At 43.1% G+C, this 19496-nt stretch overlaps 1 protein-coding gene across 1 annotated transcript in view; it reads right to left on the reverse strand.

The window, feature by feature from the left end:
* Positions 1-19496, reverse strand: part of LOC126953165 (profilin-2-like) — a 362177-nt gene that overhangs the window by 159950 nt on the left and 182731 nt on the right. The gene's annotated exons all lie outside the window — the stretch shown is intronic.

Genomic DNA, 19496 nt, shown 5'->3' on the forward strand with positions numbered 1-19496 from the left:
GACCAGGCCCTGCTGGAAGGGCAGGAGGGGGTGGTGGGCCCAGGCTCTGGTGCTCAAGATCCAAAAGCTGAAAAAACAGATGAAGAGGCACTGAGAGAACCTGGGAGCAGACACCCAAGCTTCCCACCGATGCCCCCGGCACCCTCCATCCCTGGAAATACTGCCCACCGCCCCCCACAGGAACCCCAGGATCAGAAACACCCCAGCCTCTCCCAGGCCAGGGAAAGCAGAAGAGACCTCCACAAAGGGCAGGCAATTGGCAGGTAGTTGGGGAGTCAGGGCTCTGCAGTCTTGGTCCCATCCCCCTTTGACCTCACAGCAGGGCACCCAGGCCTTACAGGAATTTACCCTGGACCATGCCCTAAAATAACCTCACCCCAAATACAATAAAATGAGAGAGCACCCACACATAATGCAGATGCACTTGTGTTTCATGTTTAGCTATGTTAAACATTCTGACAATCAGGAGTGGTGCTGATGCAGAAGAGGGAAACCAGGGGGTGGGGGAAGACGACGTCAGGGGTGGGGGTAGTACGGTCTCCTTCACCGCTACTCTGCTTGAAAAGCTTATATCTTGCACTGAACACCAAGAATGAGTTTTCAGACAATTCCAGCTGAGCGGGACGGGGCACAACTCTTCTGAGAGAGCGCCCCAGCATCCCTCCACCAAGTATTTACTGAAAGGGCTTGTTAAACTAGTAACATCCACTAGATGGCTTTTTGAGGTTGGGTCATGAGATACCTGTGACCTTGTAAAAGCACTCAAACCACATTCTCAGGAGGCTGTTTTCAGTGTTCCTTATCACACACTCGACTCCTTGTCCTGATTTCAGGGTCAAGGAGTTACGTTCTCTTGCACAAATAACATGCACACAGTGCCTCAGTATTTTTCCTTGTCCCGACATCAAATGCCATGTACGTAAGCTTGAATATGGTGCCATGTACCACCCACACTGCTGTCCTCTCCTGAAGGGCAGATGGTCACATTCCAGAATGGGTGAGTCCCCTATCGTGTCTGTTCAACTGAGGGGAAAATGTGGCATGGTCAGAATAAGGCATGAAAAGCTGAAAATGAGACATGAACACATGGCACACATGCATGGGTGGTGCCGGCCCAGGAACCTCAGGGCCCTCAGTAACACTTCCCTGCGGTCATCGACAGCTTTCCTCAGGGCGCCCACAGTCCTATCCCATCTTCTCCACCCGCGGCGCCCGCGGCTTCACGCTCTGATCCTCATTGCGGCTGTGGAAGCGCAGAAACCGCGCGTCGCCCACAAAGGCGCCACTGAGGATTCCAGGGCTCGCGCGGTGGAGGTGGAGTCCGGTGGCCTCCAAGTACCCAGGAATGCGGGCCTGGACCCTGGGAACGGGCACATTGTGGGCGGGAGAGGCGCAGGGAGCCTGGGACCCCGGCCCACTCCCCTGGGGTCCCCATCCGCTCCTAGTCTCCGAGACGCGCTCGCTCCGCCTCCCCGCAAGGACCCAGCCTCCCGGGCTCCCTCCCACGTCCCACCCGGCCCCGGAGCCGCTCACCCAAGAGCTTCTTGCTGTGTGGGAGGAGCTGGGGAGGGGACAAAGGAACGGGGACCTGGGGAGGGTGGCGTGGGGCATCGGCGCCTTGAGAAATGACCTGAGGAGTCTGCAGACCCCAGCCCTGGGCCAAGGCGCCGCGCGGGGGAGCTGCTGAGCCCTGAAGGTCGCCTTTTCACTCCTGCCTCCTCAGCCCCAGTTCATCCTGATCGTTTCCTCACCAGCCCAGGTTTCCCCAAGGTCAGGCCCCACAGAGGAGCAGGGGTAGTGGGTGCCGGGACGCGGCATCCGGCTTCTCTGGGTATCTTGGAGTCCAGAGAGAATCCTGGAGATCTCCCACTTTTTGAAGCCCATTCTCCACTCACTCTGATGACTTCTCTAGACCCCAGTGGAAACCAGATACAACGCCCTCATCAGTCCTGGGGGAAAAACAAGAGCAAAGTATGAGAGGTGGCCATGAGGTCCGGGAAACTCCTGCAGAATTCTCATGAGAGGAAACTCTTCAGAGCTGGGTCCTTGGCTTAGTTTGTTGTCTTCCCTGCCCAGCCACCTGTCCCAGAACTGGAGATACTCAGGTTTAAGCCAGAGACTGGATATTTTCCTTGATGGTGACATAATTTTTGTCTTCTTCTCTCCTGGAAGGGGAACCCCAGAACCACCAGAGTGATCCACTCTGCCCTCTCTTCTTATTCTTCTGTCTCTCCAATCTGTCTCCCTGAGCTGGACTCTCCACCCACCCGCACATTCTGGATAATGCAGAGACGTGAGCATGACCCCGGGTCAGAATTGTCTGCATGCAAACCCAGCTCCACCGTGGCGACCTTCATTCCTATTGTATCACCTGAAAACGGAAAGCACCCCATACAGATGTTGTGAGAATTAAATGAATTCATATTTTTAAAGTGCTGAAGACACAGACTAACACACAGCACCGTGACAGTGTATGATGTTATCACTGTTGCTATTTATTTAGTCCTTTTTGCCTGAGTCTCTTCTCTTCCCTCTGGGTTCCCAGGGAAATTCTGGGTTGGAAGATTATGTCTGCAAGAGACCTCCACCTGGGAAATGCTGGCCCGTGGTAGGATCTTCCTTTTATTAAATGGAATGATTGTTGGTGAATTGACAGCTAGTGAGCCACTTACAGTACAATTCATGTAAAAAAGACCACATACCTAGGATTAACTCCATTTTAATAAAGACACATCCCACACATTATAAGCCCAATGTGATTTGTGAGGAGATTGGTTTGATTGGGTCATGGGAATATCACCCTACTTTCTTTCAGAGAGTTTTGCAACACATTTCAAATCTCTGCTCCTCATTTCACACTATCTGGCTCATGAGTGAAGGTGATGAGAAGCGTCCTCGTACTATGATCCCCGGTTTGTCTATCAGAATCATAGTCATATATTACATATGGAGATTATTTTCTTAGAATATATAATTTATTTATATATATTATACTCAGGGTATATAGAGAAATATTATTACAGTGCTTAAGTGGCTACTGGTATCTATGCATTTTCTCTCTTGGTACATGACATTAACATATAGAATTGTACACTGTACTTTGGTTTCCAGCAATTGCTGATTAGGTCATTTGGACCAGCTCTCCCATTGAGTACCACTGGAAAAGTGGGAGGAAAATACATATTTGAAAAATCTGCTTGAATTTACAGATGGGCTAGCAAAGCAGTGAAGATTTGCCAGTTCAGGAACCAGGAAGAGGCAGAAATCCAGAAGAGCACCTTGAGCTGTGGGGCTGCTTCTGTGGACCAGATGCAGTGACACCTGCCTCCCGGGCAAGAAGGCAGCTTCTGGGATTCAGAACTAAACTGTTCCAATATTTAGAAGGTCTCGTGGTCTCTCTAGAATTCAGTGCTCATTGGCCAGGGCTAAGATGTTCACACTCATTTGTTGGAGGAGCCAAGCTTCGGGTTTGACTGCCTTTGGGGCATTTCATGCTAGAAAAACCCCAACATGTGTAGATAAATGGTGTAGAGGACACCAGCCACTGGAGCTCTGCCTAGTGATCTCCCCTGACTTCCACTGGGAGACAACATGGCCATTTCACTAAATTCCTGAGGACATGGCCAACATAATAAGAGAACACTGGGAGGTACCTTGGAGAGAGTTCCAGGCAGTTACAGCTTTTGGGTTTCTGTGTCCTACTTTACTTTCATCTCAACCAGACAGCATTTGTGGAGGCTGAAGAACAAAAGACTTTAAATATCAGAGGTGAATCTAGGACCATTGATCCATTGTGGTCAAGAGGCTGGAGCCATGTGGCCCAGCAGTAATGATCTATGAGTCTTTGGTCACCCCAAGGCTCTCTCCCATTAGGAGCCGCTTATCACTGCTATCAGGGACCCCGGTAGCTGCACAAGGCATTTTTTTTTTTTTTTTTTTTTTTTTTTTTTTTTTTGTCATTTGTGATGAGAACTTGGAGAGGTCCCAGAGCATATAGACCTTGATTAAAATAGGGTCAGAGTAGAGTCAGGTAAAACTCTGCAATGATTCAGAGGTACCTAAGTATAAAATAAAATTTCAACTTGGAGCTTCCATTAGAGCATCAGGCTCAGTAGCTCCTGTGTTTGCACTGTGAGAACTGGGGCTTGATGAGAACAGAAATAGTTACATGTGCAGAAAAGCATATGTAGTTAGAAAACTGGATCATGATTCAAGGCGTGGGAGGGCCATTGTCTTTACCATGGTAGAAAGTGGGGCTTTCTGTCATCTTGGTTCTGATAGGCCAAGTGCAGAAGATTAACCTTCCTGCTTTCAGCTGAGTGACTGATAATAGAAGCTGGAATTAAGAGAATCAGTGGGAGCCTCTCTCCCTCCATTCCCCAGCCCAGTAAATACAAGTGAAGGACTTGGGGCTCTGGCAATTTATTCTCATTGTGCGTTCTCCTTCTCTGGCTCAAAAGAGAACCACATGTATCAGAAAACAAGGGCTACAATTCTCATAGAACCCAGAAATTGTATTAGAGGCCTGGAATGTCATGTGCCCATCATTGCTCTACCACCCAGGTGCTGTGTGACCTCAGGAGAAGCTCTCTGCTCCTGGGACCTCTTTGATTCATCTGTGAATCATGGACAAACACCTCCAGTCTAGCAACGTTACTGAAATGCAGGGAGGAACAAGTGATCAATGGGTAGGAAAAAAGCAAAGTGATAACATTTACTCCTAGACAAAACTTTTTAGGAAAACGTATCTTAAAAATAGGAGAAAAACATATAGTACCTACGATCCCCTGCCAGAAAAGCCTCTTTATCTAGTAATTGTGATTGTTCATCATCTTTCTATAAAATTTGGGCAAAACTACCTCCTTCAATATCTCAAATAAATTAAATACAGTTGTGATTCTATGTCAGTTTAGGTCTACAACTTTTGCTTTGTGTGAAACCGAAAGGCGATGGGCACATCTTCATTTTTCTATGGTGGCCAGGGGACATTCAGAGACTTGGAAATGACCCTATATCATCCATTTTCATTTGACTTATTCTATCCTTTGGAATTCCAGGTAATTCATACTCCTAAAAAAATCTCATGTTCATACATAGGAGAAGGTAGAAAAGGTAGTATTTCTGTTTTAATTTGCTAGAGCTGCCATAAGAAAGTACCAAAGGCTGAGTGACTTAGATAATAAATATGTATCATCTCACAGTTCTAGAGGCTACAGGTGCAAGGTCAAGGTGCTGCAGCATTGATTTGTTCTGAGCCCTCTCTCCTTGGCTTGTTGATGGCCACTTCTTCTGTTTTCTCAACATAGGACTTCAACATATGGATTTTGGTGGCATAGTGTAGCAGGACAAGCTGGAGACAAAACTCCTCAGACACCAGATTAAAGAAGGAAGAGGTTTATTCGGCCAGGAGCATCACCAGACTGGTGTCTTAGGAGCTGAGCTCCCTGAAAAAGAAATTCTTGGCCTTTTTAAAGGCTTACAACTCTAAGGGGTTCACGTGAAAAGATCATGATAAATCAAGCAAGCGTGGGGAATGTGACTGGGGGGCTACATGCATCAGCTAACAGAACAGAAAGTTTTGCAATGCTTTTTCACAACAATGCCTGGAATTTACAGATAACCAAGTAGTTTAGGTCAGGGGTTGATGTTATTATTATTACTTTTTTTTTTTTGAGACGGAGTCTTGCTCTGTTGCCCATGCTGGAGTGCAGTGGTGCAATCTTGGCTCACTGCAAGCTCCTCCTCCTGGGTTCATGGCATTCTCCTGCCTCAGCCTCCCCAGTAGCTGGGAGTACAGGCGCCTGCCACCAAGCCTGGCTAATTTTTTGTATTTTTAATAGAGATGGGGTTTCACTGTGTTAGCCAGGATGGTCTCGATCTCCTGACCTCGTGATCCACCCACCTCAGCCTCCCAAAGTGCTGGGATTACAGGCGTGAGCCACCGTGCCCGGCCTATTATTACTTTTTTAACTCCTAGGGCCGGGTGGTGGTGCCAAGGTTGTCTGGCTATGCATCTTACTTCTGTTTCTTTCCCAACTTTTTGCTTTCTCCCTTTTCTCCTGTCTTATAAACTAGGCAAGATGAGGGGAGGAGGGCAGCAGGAGTAGTAGTGGTCTCCTTCCTTAATGGGAACACAATTCTTCTTGTAACTGTCTGGATCATCTTTGGCAGTGGATATTCTAAGAAATTAAAGAGAGTAAAAGACAGTACATCCCTATGGCTGAATTCTTTCTCTTGGTTTTCTGAAATTTTGATCTTGCAATACGAACAAACAAGAAAGAGAACCAAAGTTTAGTTCTTCATGGAAGGTGAACCCTCCTCCCTAAGTCTTGGTAATCCCAGACACTAAGACGTGGTGCTGTGCAGTTCTCCAAAGTGCAACTCACTCCAGTGATTCTGTTTGTCTTTTTAACTGGGAAGAGGATTCTCTTTCAGGAGAGCCACCTCTTCTGATGCTATATGGACTTTATTCTCCTTAAACATACAGAATGAAAAAGATGTTAATATAAAGGGAAATATTTGCCAAATTTTTATCATGCTCATAATTTTTGTACCTTTTAAAATGCCCCATATTGTGTTGGTTATTTTTAAAATATTTTTTAAATTGGTGCATAATATTTGTACATATTTATGGGATACATGTGATGTTTTGATACATGCATAGAATGTATGTATAAGAAGTCAGGATATTTAGGATATCCAGCACCTCAAGCATTTATCATTTCTTTGTGTTGAGAACATTTTAAATCCACTCTTATAGCTATATTGAAATATACATTTTTGTAACTTTAGTCAGTCTGCTGTGCTATCAAATATTAGAACTTATTTTCTCTAATAACTGAACATTTGGATCCATTAACCTGCCTTTCTATATTTTCCTATCCATACATTCTTTCCAGATTCTGGTAACTGTTATTCTACTCTCTTGACTTCCCTGAGATTAACCATTTTGGCTGGCACATATGAGTGACAACACGTGATATCTGCCTTTCCTTGCTTGGCTTATTTCACCTAACGTAATGGCCTTTGGTTCCATCCATGTCCCTGCAACTGACAGGATTTCATTCTTTTTTATGGCTGAATTGCATTCCATTGTGTATATATACCACTATTTATTCAGTCACCCATTGATGGATTCACCTATTGATTTCATATCTTTGCTACTGTGAACAGTGCCTCAATAAACCCGAGAATGCAGGTACTCTTTTGATATGATTTCTTTTCCTTTGTATAAATACCCAGGAGTAGAGTTGTTGGGTCAGCCAGTAGTTCTATTTTTAATTTTTTGAGAAATTACTATACTGTTTTCTGTAATTGCTGTACTTACTTTCCCACTAACAGTGTACAACAGTTCTGGTTTCTCCACATGCTCGACAGTATCTATTATTTTTTATTTCCCAACAATAACCATTCTAACTAGGATAAGATGACATTTGACTGTAGTTTTGGTTTGCATTTCCTGCTGTTTAATAATGTTGAGTGCTTTTCACATACCTGTTGGCCATTTGTATGTCTCCTTTTGAGAAACATCTATTCAGATCCTTTGTCCACTTTTTAATTGGATTATTTGTGTTTTTACTGCTGAGTTTTTGAGTTTCTTATATATTGTAGATATTAGTTCCTTGTAGGATGAATACATAGCAAATATTTTCTCTATTCAACAGGTTGCCTTTTAATTCTGTTGATTGTTTCATTCGCTGTGTTGAAGCTATTTAGCTTAATGTAGTCTCATTTGTCTATTTTTATTTTTGTTGCCTGTGCTTTTGTGGTCTTAACCATAAAATTTTTGCCTAGACCCATGTCTAGAGTGTTTCCTATATGCATTATTGTAGTCATTTTATAGTTTTAGGACCTGCATTTAAACCTTTAATCCATTTTGAGTTGATTTTTGTATATGGTGAGAGACAGCGGTCTAGTGGTATTCCTCTGCATCTGCTAGCATTTTCTCAGCTCCATTTATTTAAGAGACTTATTCTTTCCCCGTTGTATATTCTCTGTTCCTTTGCCAAAAATGAGTTGGCTATCAATACATGGATTTATATGTGAGTTCTCTTTTGTGTTCCATTGATTAGGTGTCTAGTTTTATGCCAGTACCATACTGATTTGGTTACTCTAACCTTATAGTATATTTTGAATTCAGGTAGCATCATGCCTTTAGCTTTGTTCCTCTTGTTTACAATTGCCTTGTGATTTGGGATATTTTACGGTTCCATATGAATTTCATATTTTTTCTAGATCTGTGAAGAATGATATTGGTATTTTGATAAGTATTGAATTGAATCTGTAAATTGCTTTGGGTAGTATGAATATTTTAACGATATTAATTCTTCCAATTTATGTGCATGAAATATGTTTCATTTTTTTTCCCTTTAGAGACAGGGTCTCACTATGCTTCCCAGGCCTTGAATTCCTGGGCTCAAACAATTCTCCTGTCTCATCCTCCCAAAGTCCCAGGATTACAGATGTGTGTCACCATGCCTGGTTCTTTCAGTTTTGTGTACTCTTCAATTTCCTTCATTGGTGCTTTATAGTTTTTGTTTTACTTCCTGGGATAAGTTGATTTTTAGGTATTTTATCTTCTTTGTGATTTGTAAATGGTATTGCTTTCTTGATTTTTTTTTTCAGATTGTATAGTGCTGGTATATATAAATGCTATGAAAGTTTGCATATTAATTTTGTATCCTGAGATTTTATTGAATTTGTTTATTAGTTCTAACTATTTATTTGGTGGAATCTTTCATTTTTTCTAAGTAAAAGATCATGTCACTTGCGAATAAGGCTAAGTTGGCTTTCTCCTATCTGACTTGGATGCCCTTTATTTCCTCACTTGCCTGATTGCTCTGGCTAGGACTTCTAGTACTGGATGGAATAAAAGGGGTGAAAGTGGGAGTCTGTGCCTCCTTCCAGATCATACAGAGGAGGCTATAAACTTGTCTCCATTCACTATACTGTTAGCTGTGTGTTTTTTATATATGGACATATCATGGTGTATTATCCTTTTGGTGCGCTGTTGGATTTGGTTGCTAATATTTTTAATTATTATTTTTATCACTAACATAATTTTTATTATAAGCATTTTAAACTTATAAAATTTACATTTACCAAAATAAGCAAATCTTCATCAACTTTATCAATGAATTCTGACAAATATAACCATATCACTCTTTCCACTATCAATGTACACAAAGATCCCTTTTTCTCCCTTCAACTCAGCTTCTCCGCCCCCAGCAGCCATTGATTTGATGGCTATCATGATAGCGCAGTTCTTCCTGTTTTAACACTTCGTACAAATCTACTCATCCTGTATGGTCTCCCGTGTGTCTGGCTTTTTGCACCTGGCATAATAACTATGTGATCAATCCATGTTGTTTCATGAATCAGTAGTTCATTCATTTTTATTTCTGATAATATTCCATTGTATGAATGAATCATGATTTTTGTACATTGGCAGTTATTTCTGATTTTTTACTATGATAAATAAAGAAACTATGAACATTCTTATACAGGGATTTTTGACAGAATCTTCATTTCTCTTGAGTAAATACCTAGGAGTGGAAAGGTAGCCATAGAGTACTAGGTTGTTTAACTTTATTACATGATACAAAACTGATTTTCAAAGTGGCTGTTTTATATTCCTATAGGTAACGGATGAGAGCACAGATTGTTCAACATCCTTGCCAACATTTATAGTTATTAATCATTTTAAATTTAGCCATTTGAATGGTTGCTTAGTGGTTTCTCACTGTGGTTTTACTTTGTGTTTTTCCCTGAAGACAATTGGCCATTCATATATCTTTTTTTATAATGTTTCAGATTTCTCTACAGATTGTGGAAGGTGCTAAATAAACATGAGTTCTCTTTCTCTAGTGCTGGACATAAAGCAGAAGGTTCAGAGTTCATCCACACCTCCCAATCTGGCCAAACACATGCCATATTTGCCTCCAGAAGTTCCTGCTCCTTCATCCCTCTTTCACAGTCTATCCACTTCGTTCTGGCTCCAGCTCACACTCCTCCAGGAAATCTGTTATTGTGAAGGTCACTGACATACTCAGTATTGTCATCTCTCCATCTGTCTTTAGTTCTCTGTAGCTTTCCTCACGCTCAATAAATCCTTTTTTATTTTGCTCAATTTCTATGGATTCACTTCACAAATTTTTATTATGAATTAGTTCTAGCTGGAAGTAAAAATAGAGAATTATAAGAAATCTTTGTGAAGCCGCCACTCAGGTTTGTCAGTTTGGGACATTTTAACATTATTGGCTACATGTAGTATACACAGAAAATAATAGAAATACATGTAGACAGCCCTGATTTTCCACAGCTCAGTACAGGTTTCAGTCAACATTGTACTGAGCAAACCAAGAACTGCTGGTGAGTGTTTGTCTTGAATTTGATGTATGCCCTCATATTCTTACTACGTTTTAGGAAAGTCTCTTTGTTTGACATGCTTTTAGTCTTTTTTTTTTTTTTTTTTTTTTTTTTTGAAACAGGGTCTCCGTCTGTCACCTGGGCTGAAATGCAGTGGCATAAACACAGTTCGCTTCAGCCTTGACCTGCCAGACTCAAGCAATTCCTCCCACCTCGGCCTCTTGAGTAGCTGGGACTAGAGGTTTGCACCACCAAGCCTAGGTAATTTTTGTACTTTTTGTAGAGACAGGGTTTTGTCATGTTTTCCAGGCTGGCCTGAAACTCCTGGGGTCAAGCAACCTGCTCTCCTTGGCCTCCCAAGGTGGTGCTAGGATTACAGGCATAAGCACCCACACCTGGCTTTGCTTTTAAACTTTTTATAAATTGTTTCTTGCTGATATTATTCATTGCTGACACCAGCTCGGTCGGGGAGACCCCAACCCAGTGGCGCTAGAGGAATTAAAGACACACACACAGAAATATGGCATGTGGAGTGGGAGATCAGGGGTCTCACAGCCTTCAGAGCTGACAGCCTCGAACAGAGATTTACACACATATTTATTGACAGCAAGCCAGTGATAACCATTATTTCTATAGATTATAGATTAACTAAAAGCATTTCTTAGGGGAAATAAAGGGATGGGCCAAAATAAAGGAATGGGCTTTGGCTAGTTATCTGCCACAGGAACACGTCCTTAAGGCACAGATGGCTCATGCTATTGTGCTGGTTCAGGAACACCTTTAAGCGGTTTTCCGCTCTGGGTGGGCCAGGTGTTCCTTGCCCTCATTCCGGTAAATCCACAACCTTCAGCGTGGGCGTCATGGCCATCACGAACATGTCACAGTGCTGCCAAGATTTTGTTTATGGCCAGTTTTGGGGCCAGTTTATGGCCAGATTTGGGGGCCTGTTCCCAACAATTCTTTTGCTTGTTTTTTCAGTTAAGGTGGTCTACAAGATGAATCAATGTTCATACAAATAGTTCATTTGTTTTCGTTGCAGTATAGTATTCCATGGCAGGAATGTGGTACAATTTATCTCTTCCCCTTTTCATTGCCTCTACATAGTCTCTAGTAGAGACATTGCTGCAATGAACATGCTTTAAATTTCAAATTTAAATAAGTAAATAAAAATTCTACCTCACCAAAACTCCTCAGGACCCGCACACAGGCACTGCAGCGGCGACTGGAGAAGAGGGCCCTGGGAACAGGAAGGACACCACCGCTTGGCCTCGGGCACCTGAAGGACCACCTGGAGGGCTCCGGGAGCACAGCAAAGGTCCAGGCAGAGCCAACCCTCACAGGCCCAGGGAAGGGCAGCGCCACAGGCCAGCAGGACAGGCCCACCGCCGCGGAGAGGGGCTGCCCAAAAGGCAACAGCCACAGGAGATGAGCAGGGGTAGGACTCATCTCCCCAACCCCACCGACGCCACGAGGCAGAGGGCGGGGACAGCGAGGTCGGCCGGATTCCGCACCCCTGTCTCCCACGCAGCACCCATGGGCAGGGAGGAGAGACTATGGGCTGCAGGCAGAAGGGGAAGAGGGGTCACGTTAGCCATGTCAGTCCCTCATGTGTGGTACCTCCTGCCCCGCCCGGGAGAACGTGACGTCACCACATCCATCACTTGTTCTCTTTCATTCTTCCCATTCTTTCCTCTTCCCGGTATATTTATATAGTAATTATGTTTAGTTTGTTGTAACCAAGCGAGTTATAGAGAAACACCACACTTTGAGACAAATTATGGAGTCCTTTATTAGCCGGAGACCGGGAGGCAGCTAGCGCTCAAAATTCCCTCGGCCCCTAAGAAGGGGCTAGATTTTCTTTTATACTACGATCTAAATAGTAACTGAAGCAATTTTACAGAAGCAGAATAGGCAAAAAAAAATTAATTGGTTATAGAAGAAGTTACAAAAAATAAACAGTTCCAGGTGCAGGGGCTTAAACCAATATCATTAAAAGATAAATGCAGGCGCTTTAGGTACCTTCCACTGAGCACATTCCCAGGAGCTGCCTGTACAGCCTGCCTCAGTATCTTATCAGCAAGTGCATTCCTGGATGTGCTTGGAGTCAGTTTGCACTAGCTTATTCCCTTAAGGGGGATAAAGGAGGCTGCAAGTGAAGAAACTAAAATGGAGTCTGTCCGTCTGTCTCTCCTAGGAGAGAGTTACTCAGGTAAAAACAAGGCAAGGTATCACAAGTTCAGCCATTCCTTGCTTCTTTTTCTGTGACTAATCGTCTCATATGACAACTTGACTACTTTTCACTTGCTTCGTAATATTTGCTCTTCCTCAAGTTAATACTTGCCTTTGTTTTTGTTTATTTTCTTTTACTTTTTTTTTCTGGCTCTGTCACCGGGCTGAAGTGCTGTGGCGCGATCTCCGCTCACTGCACCCTCTGCCTCCCAGGTTCAAGCGATTCTCCTGCCTCAGCTTCTCGAGTAGCTGGGACTACAGGCGTGCGCCACAATGCCTGGCTAATTTTTGTATTTTTAGTAGAGACGGCGTTTCACCATGTTGGCCAGGATAGTCTCGATCTCTTGACCTCGTGATCCACCCTCCTCGACCTCCCAAAGTGCTGGGATTACAGGCATGAGCCACCTCGCCTGGCCTGTTTATTTTCTAGATAACTCTCATTAATTTAACTTTGGTATCTGTTCCATTTCTGTGACTCTTTTAAGAAGTCAGAGACTTTGGACAGTCTATTAATTTTACTTTCTTGGAAATGTCCCTCCTGGGCCCTTCTGGTTGCTCCCATCTGGACTGGAGGCTCCTACCTGTGGGGCAGAGTCACCATCCTAGGATGTCCCTCCACCACCATCTGGGGCAGTGCCTTACATGCAGTGGAGCCACCTGGGGTCCTGACGAATGCAGACTGATTCAAGATGTCAAGGCTGGGCCTGTGAGCCTTTCTGTCTAGTTTCATGAGATGCTGATTCTGCTGATTCATGGGTGATAGCTGGGGTAGCAAGGATCTCTCTTTTTGTCTCAAGTTTTCTGTGTCTCTTTTTCATAGTAAGCACATACTAATTTATTTTCAATGAATTGATGTGCTTTTTTCCTAAGTTAATAAGAGAGCTAATTATTTTTTATTGTGCCAAAAACCATATTATGTAAAATTTTGTATCATAGCCATTTTAAGTATAGAGTACTATCATATTAACTGTAAGCCCATTGTTATGCAACACATCTCTAGAACGTTTCATTTTGCAAAACTGAAACTCTATGCCCCAAAACTCCTCATGAATCCCCAACTGAACCTCTGGCAGTGCCATTCTACTTTCAGGTTCTAAGAGTTTAGACACCTCATATAACTGGAATTGCGCAGTATTGGAATTTCCTTATGATTGGCTTATTTCACTTAGCATTGTTCTCCAGGTTCATCCATGTTGCGGCATATAACAGAATTTCCTTCTTTTTAAGGTTGAATCATATTCCGTTGTCTACATAGACCACATGTTTTTCATCTATGCAGGTGTTGATGGCTACTTTGTTTGCTTCCTTGTCTTGGCTATGGTGAGTAATGCTGCTGTGAATACGGGTATGCAATGTTTTCCATTTTCACACCTTTCTCATTTTGGTGGAACTAATGTTTTTGTAGCTACTTGTGACAGCACATATTTAAAGTATGTTTGCATATTTCAATGTGTCCATTGTTGTTTTGATTTTCTCCTGGAAGAGGATAGAAATGTATGAAGGTGCTGTTTGGCACAGCATTTAATGGTGAAGAAAGAGACAGGGTAACTGACCACTGCTGGGTCTCAGCATCCTGCAATTTCAGAACTACTGTGAATACAAAAAGAATAAAAAACAGTTCTACCCAGAAAGGGGGAGTCATCCCAAAATATGGTGGCCCTGGGACAGCTGGCCTCCCTGCCCGGCCTCTTCCATGGGGGCCCTTTTCTGCAGTGACTGGGGTTTCTTCTCATTTGTCTCTATCCTGTGTCCTGACCCAAAAGACAAGGCATGTCTGCAGCTGTGCCCACACTTGGAGTGTGTCAGTATATTATAAACACTGGCTCAGTGGTATCAGTACATTATAAACTTTGGCTTATTATGGGTTATTTTATTATTTATTAAGTGTGTATTTTGATTTCACTTTACTGACAGCACAATAAACCAGGACAATCTAGTGATCGCATCCTCTTTCTTATGTAAAAAAGCATCTTCGAGGAACATGAGAAGGAGACAGTTTTCACTAGAATTGGTTAAGGGAGAGCCAGATGGGCTGGGCAGGAGGATTTTTACCTGGAACCTGTGCGATGAACTGTGACATCCCTCTTCCCACCTTCAATCTCAGCCCCAGCAGCCACCTGCTGGGCGCAGAAGCAATGCAGCGGCACCACCTCGTGGTCTGTGCTCTTCTATTCCCAGACAAGCACAGCCCTGAAATCCACCTGTCCCTCCTCTGTGCCAGGGTTTCTTCACTGGACACCAGCGTGAGTCAGCTTTCCTGTAAAGCAGAACGAGCATGAGATGGGGCCATGTTAGAGGAGGAATGGTGTCATCTCCACCTCTGGAGAGATCCCCGTCACCCTGTTCAGGGGAAGGACCAAGCCTCAGTCCCACGCAGAGAGGAGGCTCTGGCTGTAGCTGCGCCTGTGGAGAGGTGAGGACCTGTTCCCTCTATGCTGACGGCCAAAGCCTACAGACTGGGGCCAGACTTCCCCTCAGCTGTGTCCTATCAGGTTCATCCAGGCCTCAAGGAATAGATCATGGACATTGCTATGATCTATAGCAATGTGAAGGGGAGCTGGGTGCACACTCAGAAATGAGGTAGTCCTGGCAGGGGTCCTGGGGCTGCCAGTTGTTCTGGGTGCTCAGTGTCCAGAGAGGAGGATGGGGTGGAGGCTTTGTGCAGAACAGGAACCATGCCCCATAACTTATTTTACTCTGCATTGGCCTTTTTATCATAAAATAAAACACAGGTAACACACACACACAAAAAGATCTTAAAATGGTGACATTTAATCAAAGGTAAACACCCTTTAACCATCAGAGAGGGAGAAGTTTGGCAGCTGACCTCGAAGCCCCATCAATTGCCCCAGCTCAACAATAAACTCTTCCCCTTTTCAAATAAAAATCAATCACATCCTGACTTTTATGGTCATCGCTCCTTTGTTCTATTTTATATTTTCATCATCCAAAATTATAGTTTAGTTTTACCTTTAAAATATGTTTTGTGTTCTCATTTGTTCTATAGATTCCTCCTTGAAATTTATGTTGTATGGTAAGGTTTCCTATTGTTAGAATTTTGTGGTTGCATGCCAAGGTGTGGTCTGACATTTATCTCTATTACCTGTATTTTCTCTAAATTGGTAGTTTGGTATACAGGCTTGTACATATTCAGGGTTTTTTTCTGTAAGTGTTGATGGTTCTGTAAAAGGAAAATAAATCTTGGGGCCCCAAAATTACTAAGCTAAAAGGGAAAAGTCAAGCTGGGAACTGCTCAGGGCAAACCTGCCTCCTATCTATCCAATGTCACCCCTCTGCTCACTGAGATAAAGTCATGTCTGATTGCCTCCTTTGGAGAGGCTAATCAGAAACTCAAAAGACTGCAACCATTTGTCTCTCATCTACCGGTGACCTGGAAGCTCCCTCCTTGCTTCGAGTTGTCCCACCTTTCCCGGTGGAATCAATGTTCAGCTTACATATGTTGGTCAATGTCTCGGGTCTCCCTAAAATATATAAAACCAGGTTGTGCTCTGACCGCCTAGGGCACATGTCATCAGGACCTCCTGAGGCTGTGACATGGACATGTATCCTCAACTTTGGCCAAATAAACTTTCTAAAACTGAGATCTGTCTCAGATTTTCAGGATTCACAGTACAATATCGTGTTTTTCATCAAGAAGAATAATGTAATACTGGTTAATTCTTTTCTTGTGATGTTAATTGCCATTGCTGTTCAATGGCGAAATCTGTTAGTTCACTGTGGATTGCAAAAGGGTTATTTCTTTCATGTATTAGCTGAATAATTTGTAGAATAAGAGATTTACCCCTGTCTATTATTTGTCGGTTCCATAGACACTTGTGTTTTGAGAGACTAAACCAAGCATCCACTCTCCTACGACCCAGCAATTGCACTCTTGGTTATATACCAATAGAAATGCATGCATTTGCATCCCCAAATATGTGAAAATATTATTTATAGCAGCACAATTTGTAAAATCTGGATATAACACACATGTTTATCAACAGTGGAGGGATAAGAAGACTGAGTTATTTGTAAAATGGAGCACTGACAGCCATGGGAGTGAATAGGCTACAATCACACACAGCAAGACCCAGGACATGAGGGTGACTGTATTCAGAACTGATGGATCTCGTCTATGGTGTTAGAAATGAAGAAAGTGGCTGCTTTAGCATCAGGGAGGGTGATTTATGATCAAGTAGAACCTAAGGGTGTTTCCTGGAGGCTGGAAATGCTGTACCTTGATGTGAGTGTTGTTTGCTCAACTGTTCACTTTATGAAAATCCATGGCATACTCAAGGTTTCTTCACCTCTCTCCATGCATGTTGTCCTTCATTCCAGTATACATTTCTGATGTTTTGAAACAAGTCACTATAAGCTAATATAGAATCTCCCTTCCTGGAAGTCCTTAGAAATGCTGCATTGAACAAATCAGTGCAATTTTTAGAAATCCCAGGAAATAGATGCCTGTGACTCAGATATAAAGAGGAAAGCCTACAACAAGAGCAGTAGGCTTGGGAGCTGACACAAGTACAGCTTTGCTAATGGCTGTTGAGCCAGGAACTAGAAATCAAATCCCAAATAGGCCCATGGAAGGTGGGGGGTGTGAAATGATGCCCCAATAGTGCATGAGTGAATGAGTCATGGGCAGTGGCTCATGGGTCGGCTTGCCAGTCAGGAACTTGGGAAAAATAAAGATGGAAAAATTAGGGGGTAGAGTAGAGGGGTCTGCATATGCCTCTTGCTATGTACAGAGCATGTGATGATAGTGATTGCATGTGGATGCCCAACAGAGGGGCTCCAAGGGGCTGGAGCGGCCTGTAATCAGGTGGGCAAGATGGCTTGATGGACGATGCCACTCAGCCGCACAGGGCTTGCTCATGGAGTCTGTGCACAAAGTGGCCGTGGTGGCTGGGATGGACACTGCATGGGCACAGCAACTGACTCGACTCACCAAGGCTGACCTGGCAGCTGCCACTGCTGAGAACCCAGCCTGCCAAAAGCAGCTGTTCATTGAACGGAGAAATAAAACAGGCAATGTTAATTAAGAACAAGACAGTGTCATAACAAATATACCACTGCAGATATAGGAGAGATTTCAGTCATCTCTACTTTTAAGGATTCATGATCAGATTGGGCTCACCCAGTATCTCCCAAGAATGCAATAATATATAAAACTGGTAAAAATCCAAGATAATCTCCCCAAATAAAGGAAAATCCATCCAAATAAAGGTCCATCTGTTAATCATATTGGCAAATTCTCTTTTGTTTTGTAAGGTAACATATCTAAAGATGATGAGGCTTAGGGTTTGGAGATATTTGTGGGGCCATTATTTTAGATTTCACAGTGTACATGGTGGTCAAATGAGATTTAACATTAGTCAAATTCCTACACATCAAAAAGTGAGTAAATGTATGAGGCATTCCATAGTTATGGGTAAAGATGAAGCAAATGTATACACAGCACTGTGAATGAAGAGATCCACATTTACTCACACTGCACTGGAACCTCAGATGTTAAAGGGAAACGGTCATCTTAAAGGTAGCCACAGAAGAAACACAGATCATCTAAGAAGCAACTGGTTTAAGATGTAATCGGTCTTTCCCTGTCAGCCACAGCAGCCGGAAGAGGCATAATGATCAAGAGCTGAGAGAAAACCAATGTCCAACCAGAAATTTGTGGCTGGCAAATCTCTCTTTAAGGAATAAGAGTAAAACAAAATATCATCGTATAAATGAAACTGTTGGACTATCTCCAAAATGCCCAGTCTAAAAATATTTACAAAGATAGAGAAATATATAAGAAAGAAACAGAGAAAGAAAGCAGAAACTTTAATTTCTAATCATTGGTACCTGCCAGTAGTCATTATAAAATATTAATAATGTAGCATTCAAAGGAAAAAAATAATATAAAATACTGTAACATGTTGTGTTATGATTTCCTTATCCGTATTCCAATCCCCTACCTGTGCCATCTATGAGGTCCAACGAATTTGATTCTTTTTTCTGAGATCAACTCCATAGAGTACAGCCCCAAGAACAAGTTAGTTGCTTGATGAATTTTGACCATATGAATAACTTTCTTGAAAGTACTTAGCAGATCAGGAATGTGATGCATAAGCACAATTCAAAAGTGGCTGAGGAGTGACACAAAAGAACATGGTGGCGTAAGAACTCCAAGGACCTCCCCTCCACAGCGGCAATGTGCTTGTTGAAACACCAGTATTAAAAAATCTCCATGAGAGCTGTGATTGGATTTAGTGTTGATACATTTTTTAAAATTGTGGTAAAACAAACATACTGTCATGCGCGTCCTTGTGAAGAGACCACCAAACAGGCTTTTTGTGAGCAACATGGCTGTTTATTTCACCTGGGCGCTGGCGGGCTGAGTCCGAAAAAGGAGTTAGCGAAGGGAGATAAGGGTGGGCCGTTTTATAGGATTTGGGTAGGTAAAGGAAAATTACAGTCAAAGGGGGGTTGTTCTCTGGCGGGCAGGAGTAGGGGTCACAAGGTACTTAGTGGGGGAGGTTTTGAGCCAGGATGAGCCAGGAAAAGGACTTTCACAAGGTAATGTCATCACTTAAGGCAAGGACCGGCCATTTTCACTTCTTTTGGGGTGGAATGTCATCAGTTAAGGTGGGGCAGGGCATTTTCACTTCTTTTGTGATTCTTCAGTTACTTCAGGCCATCTGGGCATACACCTGCAAGTCACAGGGGAAGCGATGGCTTGTCTTGGGCTCAGAGGCCTGACACATAATATATAATTTACCATCCAACTATTTTTTCAGTGTACAGTTTGATGGCATTAAACACATTTACAGTGTTATGTAACCACCACCAATATCCATTTCCAGAACACTTTCATCTTCCCAAACAGAAACTGTACCCGTTAAACCATAACT

The sequence above is a fragment of the Macaca thibetana genome, chromosome 4 (genome assembly GCF_024542745.1).
Source record: "Macaca thibetana thibetana isolate TM-01 chromosome 4, ASM2454274v1, whole genome shotgun sequence".
Taxonomy (NCBI): Eukaryota; Metazoa; Chordata; class Mammalia; order Primates; family Cercopithecidae; genus Macaca; species Macaca thibetana.